The following is a 15956-nucleotide window of genomic DNA, read 5'->3' on the forward strand; positions in this document are numbered from 1 at the left end:
GAGCGTACCCCTTCATTAGGTGAAGTGTGAAGGAAGCACACAGAACACAGAATTTATAAGTAAAAGATCAAACTGTCACACAACTGATGAGGATGTACTAAACAAACCTAAAATGTTGTAAAATCTTGAATCAGCTCGGTTTTGATTCATTAACAGGTTTATGTAAATCCCTGAATTCCTTTCTAGTCACAGTCTTGAGAGAACTAAAGGTGTTATCAGGGTGAAGAAGAAGTGACATTTTAGGTCAGACAATACATGTTAGGTGTGAGACCTTGTTTAGAATCTGTTTGTGTCTTGGTTTGGAGTCAGATTGGTTTTATTTCTTAAATAGGAATTATAAAATGCCATATTAACTGTTTATAATTTGTGTGCTTTATGAACAAAATAAAATGTATCTGCAAATAAAAATTCAGGGATTACATATACATACTAATCAATTAAAACCTCCTAACTGATTTAAGATTTAACAGCATCTTAGGCTTGTTTAATACATCCTCATCAATGGTGCGGACCTTTGATCTTAGTTACAAATGCTGTGTCTGATATCTGACACCTGAAGGAGGACTGAGGCTCTGAAAGCTTGTGTTTTCAAATAAACCTGTTGGACTATAACTTGGTGTAGTGTGCTTTCTGACTTTACCTACCCAAGTCCAACACGGGAATCTCCACATCCTGTCCTTTCCCAATAATCCGTGATTCTATAATAAAAACCAAAAGAACTGTGGATGCTAGATAACAAAGTGCGGAGCTGGATGAACACACAGGCCAAGCAGCATCTTACGAGCACAAAAGCTGATGTTTCGGGCCTAGACCCTTCAGCAGAAAAGGCCTGAAACATCAGCTTTTCTGCTCCTAACATGCTACCTGGCCTGCTGTGTTCATCCAGCTCCGCACTTTGTTATCTTGGATTCTCCAGCATCTGCAGTTCCCATTATCACAGAACAGTGGATGCTATAATTCAGAAACAAAAGGTTACTGGAAAAGATGAGCCGGTCTGGCAGCATCAATGAGACAAAATTAGACTCAATGTTTCGGGTCCAGTGACCCTTCCGCAGAACTGATGGTAGCTAGGAAAATGTTGGTTTATGTGCAGAAGACAGGGTGGGGGAGGGTGTAAGGAGTAAACGATAGGTGGGGATAGAGCCCAAAGAGAGGGAAGAACAGTTGGACAAAGGATTGAATAACTATCAGGCTGGGAGGGTGAATACCTGTTAATGGAAGCTGTTAGTGACTAACAATAGGTAGCTTGTAATGGCAGACTATATGATAACAAGGCCTGGCATGCCGAGTTGGCGGGGACTTGGACATAGAAGAGTTCAGGCCCTTAAATTATTGAACTTAGTATTGAGTCTGAAGGGCGACAGGATCCCCAAACAGAAAATGAGGTGTTGTTCTTCCAGCTTGTGCTGAGCTTTGCTGGAAAACTGTAGCAAGCCTGAGACAGAGATGTTGACCAGGGAACAGGGTGGTGTGTTGAAGTGGCAGGCAACTGGAAGCGCATGGTCTTTTTGGTGAGCAGAACATAGATGTTCTGCAAAGCAGTCACCTAGCCTAAGCTTCATTTCCCCAACGTAGAGGAGACCACATTGTGAGCAGCAAATGTAGTCGACTAGATTCTGGGAAGTGCAGGTGAAGTGTTGCTTCACCTGGAACATGTGTTTGGGCTCTTGGATAGTGGGGAGGGAGGAGGTAAGTGGGCAGATGTTACACCTTCGGTTGCAGGTGAAGATGCCGTGGGGCTGTGATGGAGTGTTGAGAGTGAAGGAGGAGTGGACCAGGGTGTCCCAGAGGGAAAGGTTCTTGCGGAAAGAAGACAAGGGAGGGGAGGGGAATGTGTGTCAGGTGGTGGCATCTCACAGGAGGTGGTGGAAATGGTGTCTGATGATCTTCTGGATGTGGAGGCTGGTGGCATGGTCAGTAAGAACAAGGGGGACCCTATCACTGTTGTAGGAGGGAAGACAGGGAGTGAAGGCAGAAGTGTGGGCCATGGGTTGGACCTGGTTGAGGGCCCTGTCGACAACGGAGCTGGCGAAACCTCGGATGAGGAAAATGTGGATGTTTCAGAGGCTCCCTTGTTGAAGTTGGCCTCATCTGAACATACGCGACGGAGACGGAGGAACTGAGAGAATGGGATGGAGTCTTTACAGGAAGTGGAGTGTGAGGATGTATAGTCCACGTAGCTGTGGGAATCGGTGGGTTTGTAGTGGATATTAGTGGCCAGTCTATCCCCAGAAACGGAAACAAATGTCGAGGAAGGGAAGGGAGGAGTCGGAGATAGACCAGGTAAAAGTGAGGGCAGGGTGAAATTGGAGGCAAAATTGATGATGTTTTCCAATTCTCGACGAGAGAGGGAAGCAGCACCGACGATATCACTGATGTATCGGAGAAGGAGTTGTGGGTGGGGGGCTGGAATAGGACTGGAACAAGGAATGTTCGACGTATCCCACAAAGAGACAGGCATAACTCGGGGCCCATGCGAGTACCCATGGCAACCCCTCTTACCTGAAGAAAATGAGAGGAGTTGAAAGAGAAGTTGTTGACCTTCCCAACGCTGGTTACAAGTCACCACTAATTACAAGTTGTCATCCTGAAATTATCACTTTTATCCCAAATCTCTATCTTCAATTCCTTAACTAATCCTTTATCCATTCCAGCATGCTGTTCCCAACACCATAGGCTCTTACCTTATTAAGTACATTTTGTGCGGTAACTTATTGAATGTATTTTGGAAATCCAGATATATTACGAGCACAGAAAGAACTGCAGATGTTGAAAATCAGAAATAAAAACACAATTGCTGTAAAAGCCCAGCTGTTCTGGCAGCATCTGTAAAGAGAAATCACAGTTAGGGTTTCAGGCCGCTGACCTTCCTTCAGAAGCCTTTCTCCACAGCAATTCTGTTTTTGTTTCTTATATCACAAGCACTGCTTCCCTTTATCCGTCCTGTTTGTTACTTCCGCAAAGAACTTCAGTAAATTGCTTCGGCACAATTTCCCCAGATGGTAAGCTGACTGGCCTATAGTTAACTTTTATTGTCTCCTTCCTTTCTCAAATAAGTGTTACGTTAGCAGTTTTCCAGGCCTCTGCGACTTTTCTAGAATCTATGGATTCTTGAAAAGTTTCAGACAGTGTAGTGGCCACCTCTGCATCTCCTTCATAGAAACCCTACAGTGCGGAAACAGGCCATTCAGCCCAACACATCTATGCCAACTCTCTGAAGAGAATCACACCAAGACCCAACCCATCTCTGTAATCCTGTGTTTCCCTTGGCTACTCCAGCTAGCCGACACATCCCTGGTCACTATGGGCAATTTAGCATGGTCAGTCCACTCCAACATACACTGCTTTGGCCTGTGGGAGGAAACCCACGCAGACACGGGAAGAATGCGCAAACTCCACACAGACAGTCACCTGAGGCTGGAATTGAACCCGGGTCCCTAGCAGCGGTGCTAACGTTGAACCACAGTGCTACCCTTCCTTTCAAATCCGAGGGTATATCCTGTCAGGTTCAAGGGACTTGGGGGCCTTTAGCCCCATTACTTTCCCTTACAATTTTTCTCCGGTGATAGTTATTGTTTATTCCCTTCCAACCTTTAAGAACAGAGAACAGTACAGGCCCTTCAGGCCACAATGTTGTGCCAACCTATTATCCTACCAAGATCAATCTACCCTGCATCCCCTACATTTTACTATCCTCCATGTGCCTATCCAAGAGTCATTTCAAAGCCTCTAAAGTATCTGACTCCACTACCACTGCCAGCCGTGTATTCCACATGCCCACCACTCTCTGTGTGAAGAGCCTACCTCTGACATCTCCCCTTTACCTTCCTCCAGTCACCTTGAAATTATGCCCCCTTGTAATTGTCATTTCCGCCCTGGGAAAATGTCTGACTATCTACTCTATCTATGCCTCTCATCATCTTGTACACATTTATCAAGTCACCTCTCATCCTTCTTAACTCCATTGAAACAAGCCCTAGCTCCCTAAACCTTTCCTCATAAGACCTGCCCTTCAGACCAGGCAGCATCCTGGTAAATCTCCTCTGCACCCTCTCTAAAGCTTCCACAATGTTCATTCCAAGTGTGGTCTAACCAGGGTTTTATAGAGCTGCAGCATAACATCACAGCTCTTAAACTAAAATTCTCCTGTCGATGAAAGCCAACACACCATACGCCTTCTTTACAACCCCATCAATTTAGGCAGCAACTTTCAGTGATCTATGGATGTGGACACCTAGATCCCTCTGTTCCTCCGCACTGCCAACAACCCTGCCATTAAACCCATATTCTGTACTCAAATTTGACCTTCCAAGATGAATCACTTCATACTTTTCCGGTTTGAACTCCATCCGCCACTTCTTTGCTCAGCTCTGCATCCTGTCACTGTCCCGTTGTAACCTACAATAGCCCTCCACGCTACCCACAACTCCACCAACCATCGTGTCATCGGCAAACTTACTAACCCACCCCTCCACTTCCTCATCCAAGCCATTTATAAAGATCACAAAGAGCAGAGGTCCCAGAACAGATCCCTGCAGAACACCACTGGTCACCGAGCTCCAGGCTGAATACTTTCCATCTACTACCACCCTCTGTCTTCTGTTGGACAGCCAGTTTTGTATCCAGAGAGTCAAATTTCCCTGAATCCCATACCTCCTTACTTTCTGAATGAGCCTACCAGGGGGAACCTTATCAGATGCCTTGCTAAAATCCATATACATCACATTCACTGCTCTGCCTTCATCGATGTGTTTCGTCACATCCTCAAACAATTCAATAAGGCTTGTGGGCATGACCTGCTCCTCACAAAGCCATGCTGACCATTTCTAATCAAACTGTGCTTTTCCAAGTAATCATCAATACTATCTCTCAGAATCCTCTCCAATAATTTGCCCACCCAGAGCTAAGACTGACCAATCTGCAATTCCCAGGATTATCCCTATTCCCTTTCTTGAACAAGGCAATAACATTTGCCACCCTCCAATCATCTGGTACTACTCCAGTGGACAGTGAGGACGCAAAGATCATTGCCAAGGAGCAGCAATCTCTTCCCTTGCTTCCCGTAGCAATCTTGAGTATATACCATCTGGCCCAGGGGTCTTATCTATCCTCACCTTTTTCAAAATTTCTAGCACATCCTCCTTCCTAACATCAACCTGTTGGAGTATATCTGCCTGTTTCATGCTGTCCTCGCACAAGTCAAGGTCCCTCTCACTGGTGAATACTGAAGCAAAGCATTTATTAAGGATGTACCCTACCTTCTCTGACTCCACACACAAGTTCCCTCCACTGTCCCTGATTGGTCATACCCTCACTCTGGCCAGCTTCTTGTTCCTCACATAAGCATAGAACGCCTTGGGGTTTTTCCTTGATCCTACCCACCAAGGTTTTCTCGTACCCACTTCTAGCTTTCCTAAGTCCATTCTTCAGTTTCTTTCCTGGCTACCTTGTAGACCACTCGAACCTTGTCCAATCTTTGCTTCCTCAATCTCAAGTGAGCTTCCTTCTTCCTCCTGGCTAGATGTTCCATATGCCTTGTCATCCAAGGTTCCTTCACTTTAACATCCTTTCCTTGCCTCAGTGGGGCAAACCCATCCAGTACTTGTCACAACTGCTCCCTAAACAACCTCCAACTATTGATTGGAAGCATTTTAGTTGTAGTAGTTTAGATGGAGCGGATTTTGTCCAGTGCATTCAGGAAGGATTCCTGACAGTACGTAGATAGACCAACACAAGGAGAGGTCACTTTGGATTTGGTGCTTGGCAATAAACCGGACCAAATGTTAGACCTGTTGGTAGCAGAGCATTTTGGCAGTAGCGATCATAACTCTGTTACTTGTACAATAGTCATGGAAAAGGATAGGTACATACAGCAGGGTAAGGTTTATAACTGGGGGGAAGGGTAAATACAATTCCGTTAGGCAAGAACTGGGTAACAAAAATTGGGAACAGATGCTGTCGAGGAAGAGCACTATAGAAATGTGGAGATTGTTTAAGGAATGCATACTGCGTGTGCTCGATGTGTTTGTCCCGAGCAGGCAGGGAAGATGCGGTCAATTGAGAGAGCCTTGTTTCTCAAGAGAGGTCGAACAACTTGTTACGAGGAAGAAGGATGCTTATGTAAGGTTTAGGAAAGAGAGGGAAACAAATTATCCAGGAAGGAGCTGAATAAAGAGCTTAGAGTGACAAGGGAGCATGAGAAAACTTTGGCAGATAGGATCAAGGAAAACCCCAAGGCTTTTTTACATGTACGTGAGGAATAAGAGAATGACCAGAGAAAGGGTAAGGCCAATCAAGGATTGTAAAGGGAGTTTGTGCGCAGAGCGTAAAGAGACAGGAGAGGTCCTTAATGAATACTTTTCTTCGGTATTCACAACTAAGGGGGACCTAGTCGTATAGGAGGACAGGGAGAACAGGCTGGTAGGCTAAAGAGGGTCAATGTTAGTAAGGAAGATGTGCTAGGAATTTTGAGGAAGTTGAAGGTAGATAAGTCCCCCAGGACCTGATGGGATCTATCCAAGGATTTTATGGGAAGCGAGAGAAGAGATCACTAGGACCTTGGTGATGAACTTTTCATCTTCACTGTCCGTGGGTATAGCGCCGGAAGAATGGAGAGTGGCAAACATGATTCCCTTGTTCAAGAAAGGGAATAGAGATAACCCTGGAAATTACTGGCCAGCTAGTCTTGAATCAGTGGTGGGCAAATTATTGGAAAGGGCTCTAAGAGATAAGATTTATGATCACTTGGGTAGGCACAGTTTGATTTGAGATGGTCAGCACGGATTTGTGAGGGGTAGATCATGCCTCTTAAACCTTACTGAATTCTTTGAAGAGGTCACCAACACTTGGATGAAGATAGAGGATTGGATGTGGTATGCGTGGATTTAAGTAAAGCGTTTGATAAGGTTGCCCAAGGCAGACTCGTGCAGAAGGTATGGAGGCATGGGAGGGGGGAAAAGTAGCAGATTGGATTCAGAATTGGGCTGACCCTTAGAAGACAAAGGGTGGTAGTGGATGGAAAATATATCAACATGGTGCTCAGTTACAAGTGATGTACCGCAAGGATCTGTCCTGGATCCTCTTCTATTTGTGATTTTTTGTAAATGATTTGGATGAAGGATGGAAGGGTGGATTAGCAAGTTCGCAAACGATACAAAGGTATGTCGAGTTGTGGATAGTACAGTGGGGTGCTCAAGGTTACAAAGGGACATTGATAGGATGCAGAGTTGGGCTGAGAAGTGGCAGATGGAGTTTAACTCTGAAAAGTATGAGGTGATTCATTTTGGAAAGATAAACTTGAAAGCAGAATACAGGGTTAACGGAAGGATTCTTGGCAGTGTGGAGGAGCAGAGGGATCTTGGGGTTCATGTTCACAGTTCCCCGAAAGCTGCCACCCAGGTGGATAGAGTTGTTAAGAAGGTTTATGGTGTGTTAGTTTTCATTAATAGAGGGATTGAGTTCAAGAGCCGTGAAGTTATGCTCCAGCAATACAAAAGCCTGGTTTGGCCACATCTGGAGTATTGTGCCCATTTCTGGATGCCTCATTACAGGAAAGATGTGGAAGCATTGGAAAAGGTGCAGAGGAGATTTACCAGGATGTTACCTGGAATGGAAGGAGGATCTTACGAGGAAAGGTTGAGAGAGCTAGGGCTTTTCTCTTTAGAACCACAAAGGATGAGAGGTGACTTGATAGAGGTGTACAAAATGATCGGGGTATAGATAGAGTGGACAGTCAGAGACCTTTTCCTCGGATGGAGGTAGCTATTACAAGGGGGCATAGTTTTAAAGTGAGTGGAGGTTGATACAGGGGAGATGTCAGAGGTAGGTTCTTTACTCAGACAGTGGGAGGGGCGTGGAATGCATTGCCGGAGAGGGTAGTGGAGTTGGCCTCATTAGGGGCATTCAAGCGTCCATTAGACAGGCATATGGATGACAGTATAAGGTAGGGGTGGGGGTTAGATAGACCTTAGGTTTAGGGTAAACGTTTGGCACAACATCGTGGGCTGAAGAGCCTGTACTGTGCTGTACTGTTCTATGTTTTATTTCTGTCGTGCATTTCCCTGAGAACATCTGATCCCAATTAATGCTTCACAGTTCTTGCCTAATAGCATTGTAATTCCCCCTCCCCCAATTAAATACTTTCCCATACCATCTGCTCCTATCCCTCTTCATGACTATAATAAAGGTCCGGGAGTTGTGATCACAATCATCGAAATGCTGTCCCACCGAGAGATCTGACACCTGACCTGGTTCATTGCCAAGCACCAAATGCAATATGGCCTCCCCACTAGTCGGCCTATCTACATACTGGGTCAGAAACCCTTCCTGCACACGCCTGACAAAATCTGCTCCATCCAAACTTTTTGCACTTAGAAGGTTCCAGTCGATATTAGGGAAGTTGAAGTCACCCATGACAACAACCCCATTACTTCTGCACCTTCCCAAAATCTGTCTCCCAATCTGTTCCTCAGTGTCTCTGTTGCTATTGGGGGGCTCTATAGAAAACTCCCAACAAAGTGACCGCTCCTTTCCTGTTTCTGACTTCCACCCATACTAACTCAGTAGACAAACCCTCCTCCATGACCTCCCTTTCTGCAGCTGTGATACCATCCCTGACTAGCAATGCCACGCCCCCACCTCTTTTACCTCCCTCCCTATTTCCTTTGAAACATCTGTACCTTGGAACATCCAACAACAATTCCTGCCCCTGTGTTATCCAAGCCTCCGTAATGGCCACAACATCATATTTCCAAGTACTGATCCATGGTCTAAGTTGGTCACCTTTATTCCTGACACTTCTTGCATTGAAGTAGACACACCTCAACCCATTGCACTGACTGCAACTTTGCCCTATCAACGGCTTATCCTTCCCTACAGATTCTCTGCTTGCTCTATCTGTCTGAACCCAGCTACCCCATCCTCTGATCTGTAGCTCCGGTTCCCATCCCCCTGCCAAGCTGGTCTAAATCCTCCTGAAGAGCTCTAGCAAACCTCCCACCCAGGGTATTGGTGCCCCTCCAGTTGAGGAGCAACCCGTCCTTCCTGTACAGGTCCCACCTTCACCAGAAGGTATCCCAATGATCCACAAACCTGAAGCCCTCCCTCCTACACCAGCTCTGTAGACACGCGTTCAGCTGCATTCACTCTCCATTCCTAGCATCACTAGCCTGTGGCACTGGTAGTAATCCTGAGAAACCTGTGCTGCTTGTCCTGGCTTTCAGCTTCCATCCTAACTCCCTATATTCAGGTCCTCATCCCGTTTCCTAGCAATGTCATTGGTACTGATGTGTACCACGACTTCTGGCTGCTCACCCTCCCCTTTAAGAATCCTGTAGACTCGATCCGAAACATCCCTGATCCTGGCACTGAGGAGGCAACATACCATCCGGGAGTCTCGTTCAGTACCACTGAATCTCCTGTCTGTTCCCCTAACCGGCAGATCTCCGATCAATACCGGTTTACTATTCTACACCACCCCGCTCCCCCATTCCCTTCTGAGCCACAGAGCCAGGTTCAGTGCCAGAGATCTGGCTGCTATGGCTCTCCTCGGTCAGTCATGCCCCCCAGCAGTACCCAAAGTGGTATACTTATTCCTGAGGGGAACGGCCACAGAGGATCCATGTGCTGTCAGCCTATTCCTTTTCCCCCTCCTGAGGTTTGGAGCGGCGGGAGAGGTGAAAGCACATGCCGGGAACTGAACTATTATATTCGGGCATTGTCCAAATGGGAAAAACTACACGTGTGGTGTCTCCCACCCATCCTCCCCCTTTAACCAAAGACTGTGTAGAGGGTTGGACAGGTAAGTTTACTTTTGTATATTCTCTTGGCAATCTAGAATAGACGGGGTTGAAGCTCGGGCTCCTCTTGTAGGATGTGGGAGGCGATAGGGTCATTATTAATATCCCTGCTGGCCTCACCTGCGAGTGCTGGCAACTCCAGCTCCTCACAGACCGCGTTAGGGAACTGGACTGCGTTAAGTCATGTGCTTTTCAGAATCTTGAGAATGTTATGAGTATCCACTCCTGCAAATATTCCTCTCCTAGCATTTCCTGATTCTCACTGTCTGTTTTTCTGTTTGGTGCTTGTTTGTCCTTTATTTTCTCCCACTTTACCTTTTATTGTCAATTTTTTTTTAACTTTTAAAAGACTTTCCCAATCCTCTGATTTGCTATTAATCTTTGCCATTTCTACGTTTATTCTTTCAATTTGAAACTGTCCTTAACTACCCTGAATAACAATATAGGGTTGTCCCTTTCCAAGGATTCCTTGCTGGGATACATAATGTGAAGGTGTTGATGTTGGACTGGAGTCAATGTCTTAAATCAAATGACACCAGCTTATAATCCAACATGTCCATCTGAAATCACAAGCTTTCAGCAAACTGTTCCTTCCTCAGGTGAACTGAGTTTAAATAAACCTGTTGGACTATAACCTGAGATAACAAGGTGTGGAGCTGGATGAACACAGCAGGCCAAGCAGCACCAGAGGAGCAGGAAGGCTGACGTTTCGGGCCTAGACACTTTGTGACTTCTGACTCACTGGTTTTCATCTTTGCTGTGGGTTTGCTGAACATTTTTTGAAGCAAAAACAGAAATTTCTGACAAAACTCAGCAGGTCTAGCAGCGTCTATGGGAAGGAAGTAGAATCAGCGTTGGAGGCCAGGTGATAGTCAAAGGGCCATATAGTGTGGAAGCAGACCCTTTGGTCCAAGCAGTCCATGTCAACCATGCGCCCAGACTAATCCAGCTCCACCTATCTGCTCCTGGTCCATATTTCTCCAAACAATTTTTATTCACGTACTCCTCCAGGTGTCTTTTAAATATTGTAAATGTACCCATATGCACAACTTCCTCTGGAAGTTCATTTCTTGTACAACCACTCTCAGTCTAAGTACATTTTCCCTCAGGTTTTTTTAAAATCTTTCTCACCTCGCCTTTGTAACCTTCTTAAATGTTTGCCATCATTCATCAACCATCTTTGCTGCTGAACCCGTTTGTCAGTCCACTGTAGTCAACCTTGTTCCCATTCCTGTGTAATTTCTCATATTAGTATTTAGATCAAAATGTTTCTGACCCAAGCTTCTCCCGCTCAGTCTGAATGCCAAATTCTACCATGTTATGGTCACTGTTCACTAGCGGAATTTTTGCTTTTGATTCTCACATCATTTATTAAACCTATCTCATTGCACACCACCAGATCCAAATAGCCTGAACCCTGACAGATCGTTCTGGGAAACAGTCCTAAATACACCCTATGAATTTGTCCATGTGGCCATCACTGTCAATTTGATATGTTTTTCTATTCGTTTGAGGGACGTGGGCATCGCTGGCTGGGTCCAGCATTTCTTGCCTGTCCCTTGAGAATGTAGTGGTGAGCTGCCTTCTTGAATAACTGCAGTCCGATGCATTGATTTTACCCACAATGCCCTTAGGGAGGGAATTCCAGGATTTTGACCCAGCGATATTGAAGGAACGGTGATATATTTCCAAGCCAGGATGGGGAGTGACTTGAAAGGGAAATTAGGGGTGGTATTGTTCCTATATGCCTGCTGCCCTTGTCCTTCTAGATGAAGTGGTTGTGGGTTTGGAAGGTGCTGCCTGAGGATCTTTGGTGAATTTCTGCAGTGCATCTTGTCGATGGTACACACTGCTGCCACTGAGCTTCGGTGGTGGAGGGAGTGGATGTTCGTGGATCTAGTGCCAGTCAAGTGGCTGCTTTGTCCCGGATGGTGTCAAGCTTCTTGAGTGTTGCTGGGGCTGCACCCATCCAGGCAAGTGGGGAGTGTTCCATCACACTCCTGCCTTGTGCCTTGTAGATGGTGGGACAGGCTTTGGGGATTCAGGAGGGGAGTTACTCGCTGCAGTATTCCCAGCTTCTGGCCTGCTCTTATAGCCACTGTGTTTATGTGGTGAATCCAGTTGAGTTTCTGGTCAATGGTAACCCCCAGGATGTTGACAGTGGGAGATTCAGTGATGGTAACACCATTGAATGTCAAGGGGCAGTGGTTAGATTGTCTCTTATTGGTGATGGGCATAGCCTGGCATTTATGTGGCATGAATATCATTTTACACTTGTCAGCCCAAGCCTGGGTATTGTCGAGATCTTGTTGCATTTGAACATGAACTGCTTCAGTACCTGAGGAGTCATGAATGGTGCTGAACATTGTGCAATCATTGAACATCCCCTCTTCTGACCTTATGATGGAGGGAAGGTCATTGATGAAGCAGCTGAAGATGTTTGGGCCTCGGACACTACCCTGAGGGACTCCTGCAGCGATGTCCTGGAGCTGAGATGATTGACCTCCAACAAACACAACCATCTTCCTCTCTGATGAAGGGTCTAGGCCCGAAACGTCAGCTTTTGTGCTCCTGAGATGCTGCTTGGCCTGCTGTGTTCATCCAGCCTCACATTTTACCATCTTCCTATGTGTCAGGTATGACTCCAACCACCAGAGTGTTGTCCCACTGATACCCATTGGTTCACAGTTTGCTAGGGTTCCTTGATATCACACTTGGTCAAAAGTGACCTTGATACCAAGGGCTGTCACTCTCACCTCACCCTCTGGAATTCAGCTCTATTGTCCACGTTTGAATCAAGGCTGTGATGAGGTCAGGAGCTGAGTGGTCCTGGCGGAACCCAAACTGGGCGTCACTGAGCAGGTTATTGCTGAGCAGGTGCTGCTGGGTAGCGCTGTTACTGACACTTTCCATCACTTTAAACATTGTGCTCACATCCACAACTTCCTCTGGAAGTTTATTTCACATACCAACCACTCTCAGGTGTAAAGAAATTGCCCCTCATGCCTTTTTAAAATCTTTCCCATCTCACCTTTGTGACCTTTCTAAATGTCTGTCATCATTCATCATTTCCCAGTCTACATGAAGATTAAATTAATCTATAATAAGTTTACTGCTTTTCTTACATATCTCAGTGATAACCTGTCCTACTGAACAGTTGCTGTGAGGGGTCCTATTGACTACTCGCACCAAAGTCTTCTTCTCCTTGTTATTTGTTAGCTCCACCCAAACAGATTACACATCATCCAATCCAACATTATACCTTGCTATCATACTAAATCCTTCCCATACCAACACATCTGCTCACCATCCTTCCCTTCCTTTTAGAGGTCACAAAACCCTGAATCTTCAGATCCCAGCTTCCTTTTCCTTAAGTTCAATCCAGAACAATGCAGCTCACTAGATCAAAACTGAAAGAACTGCGGATGCTGTAAATCAGAAAAATAATAGAGTGCTGGAAATGTTCAGTAGGTCCAACAGCATCTGTGGAGAGAAATCAGAGTTAACGTTTCGGGTCAAGTGACAATTCCTCAGAACTGAGTTCTGAAACTGTGACTCTAAATGTTAACTCTGATTTCTCTCCACACACGCTGCCAGACCTGCTGAGCTTTTGCAGCAATCTGTATTTTTGTTCCAGCTTACTTAATCATTACCCTATCCATCATGGTGAACATCCACTCCCTCCACCACTGATGCTCAGTAGCAGCAGTGTGTATTATCTCGAAGATGCACTGCAGGAATTCACCAAGGCTCCTTAAACAGCACCTTCCAAACTCACGACCATTTCTATCTCGAAGGACAAGGGCAGCAGATACATGGGAACACCACCCCCTGAAAGTTCCCCTCCGAGCCACTCACCATTCTGAGTTAGAAATATATCACTGTCCTTTCAGTGTCGCTGAGTCAAAATCCTGGAATTCCCTCCCTAAAGGTATTGCGGGTCTATCTAAAGCACATGGACTGCAGCGAGTCAAGAAGGCATTGTTAGGAAGGGGAGATTGAACCCCTCTTAATTAAAATGGAAACACAAGCCCCAATCTGTTACAGTGGGAGTAGAGGTCCCTTTCTAATGATTAAGCCTGAAACACCCAGAGAAAATCACCTAATCTGTTAAACAGTTTGGGAGGCAGAAGTTAAATGAAAGGAAGTCCCTGATATTCACTTAATGAGTAATATATAACAATTTATTTATTTAACCCTAGCAGCGTACGAATTAACAGAATGGCTAACAAACTGAACAATTCCCCCTTAACTTCTAACTATTCACGAACTAAACAAAATTCCACTGGTATTCTGTTCTAATAAATAGAATTCCCACTTATATAAACTCACCTAATAAAAAATTTAATAACTTAGTCACTAAAGCATCTGCACACTTTTCTTCTGCCGTTCTCAAGCCATAAGTGTCTTTCTTCTGCTGATTGCCTGTCAGGGATGTTTTCTCTGTGAAGTCTTCTGTGAGAACTCTTAGCTAGAAGTGCTGTGGTACCTTTCATGGCTAGATGGTGCTTCCTTAAAGAGCTTAGTGATTTCTTGTGAGAGCTAGATACTTATTTCTCAGATGGCCGTTCACCCTCACACCAATTTTCAAAAACCCTCTCCTTGTACACCTTGGACGTCATATCAATTTTCTTGTAGCAACATTGGTCCAAGGTTGTCAAAACCATCAGAATTACATTCAATTGCCTTTCAATTGCTACGCGCTTGGTTTAAATTAATTGGCTGATTCCAGCTAGCTTCCAAAACACCTAAACAATCCTGTGGGTACATGAAGAGAAAGAGATTGATAAAGCCAAATGTAGGTCCCTACAGGCAGAAATGAGGGAATGTATAATAGGGGACAAAGAAATGGCCGAGGACCTGAATGTGTACTTTGGTTCTGTCTTCATAAAAGGGAACAAAAATCAGATGCCAGAATTGTTGGATGTAGGATTTAGTGAGAGGGAAGAGCTGAGGGTGATCAATAGTAATAGAGAAATGGTGCTGGGAAAATTGTTGCGATTGAAGGTTGATAAATCCCCAGGGCCTGCTAATCTACATCCCAGAGTGCTTAAGGAAGTAGCTCTAGAAAGAATGGATGCATTAGTGGTTATCTCCCAGGATTCTGTAGAAACTGGAATAGTCCCTGAAGTTTGGACAGTGATAATGTTGCCCCAATATTCAAAAAGGGAGATAGAGAGGAAACAGGATTATAGACCAGTAAGAATAACACTAATAGTGGGGAAAATTCCCAAATCCACTGTGAAGGATTTTATAGCAGAGCATTTAGAAAGCTATGGCAGGATGAGACATGGTCAGGATGGATTTATGAAGGGAAAATCATGCTTGACAAATCCGTTGGAATTCTGTGAAGATGTAACTAGTAGAGTTGACAAGGGGGAGCCAATCGATGTAGTATATTTGGACTATCAGAAAGCATTTGACAAAGTCCTGCATAAAAGATTAATGCGCAAGATTAAAGCACGTGGAATTGGGGAAAGTGTATTGAGATGGACAGAAAACTGTTGGCGAGAGGAAACAGAGTAGAAATTAATGGATCCTTTTCGAATTGCCAGGTGGTAACTAGTTGGGTGCCACAGGAGTTAGTACTGGGACCCCAGCTAATCACAATGTATATTAATGATTTGGATGAGGGAACAAAATGTAACATCTCAAAGTTTGAAGATGATACCAAGTTGGGTGGGAGGGTGAGCTGTGACGAGGATACAGAGATCCTTTAGCATGATTTCGACAGGTTGGGTGACTGGGCAAATCAATGGCAGATGCAGTATAATTTGGATAAATGTTTGGTTATTTACTTTGGATGCAAAACCAAGAAAGCAGATTACTACCTGAATGGCTGTAAATTGGGAGAGGAGAGTCTGCAGTGGGACCTGGGTGTCCTTGTGCACCAGTTGCTGAAGATAAGCATGGAGGTGCAGCAGGTGGTAAAGAAGGTAAATGGTATGTTGGCCTTCGTTGTGAGATGTTTCGAGTACAGGAGCAGGGATATGTTGTTGCAGTTATACACAGCTTTGGTGAGATCACACCTGGAATATTGTGTGCAGTTTTGATCTCCTTTTCTGAGGAAGGATGCTCTTGCTCTTAAGGGAGTGCAGCGAAGGTTTACCAGGCTGATTCCAGGGATGGCAGGTCTGACACATGAGGAGAGATTGAGTA

This window comes from Stegostoma tigrinum, chromosome 6 (assembly GCF_030684315.1).
Source record: "Stegostoma tigrinum isolate sSteTig4 chromosome 6, sSteTig4.hap1, whole genome shotgun sequence".
Classification (NCBI taxonomy): Eukaryota; Metazoa; Chordata; class Chondrichthyes; order Orectolobiformes; family Stegostomatidae; genus Stegostoma; species Stegostoma tigrinum.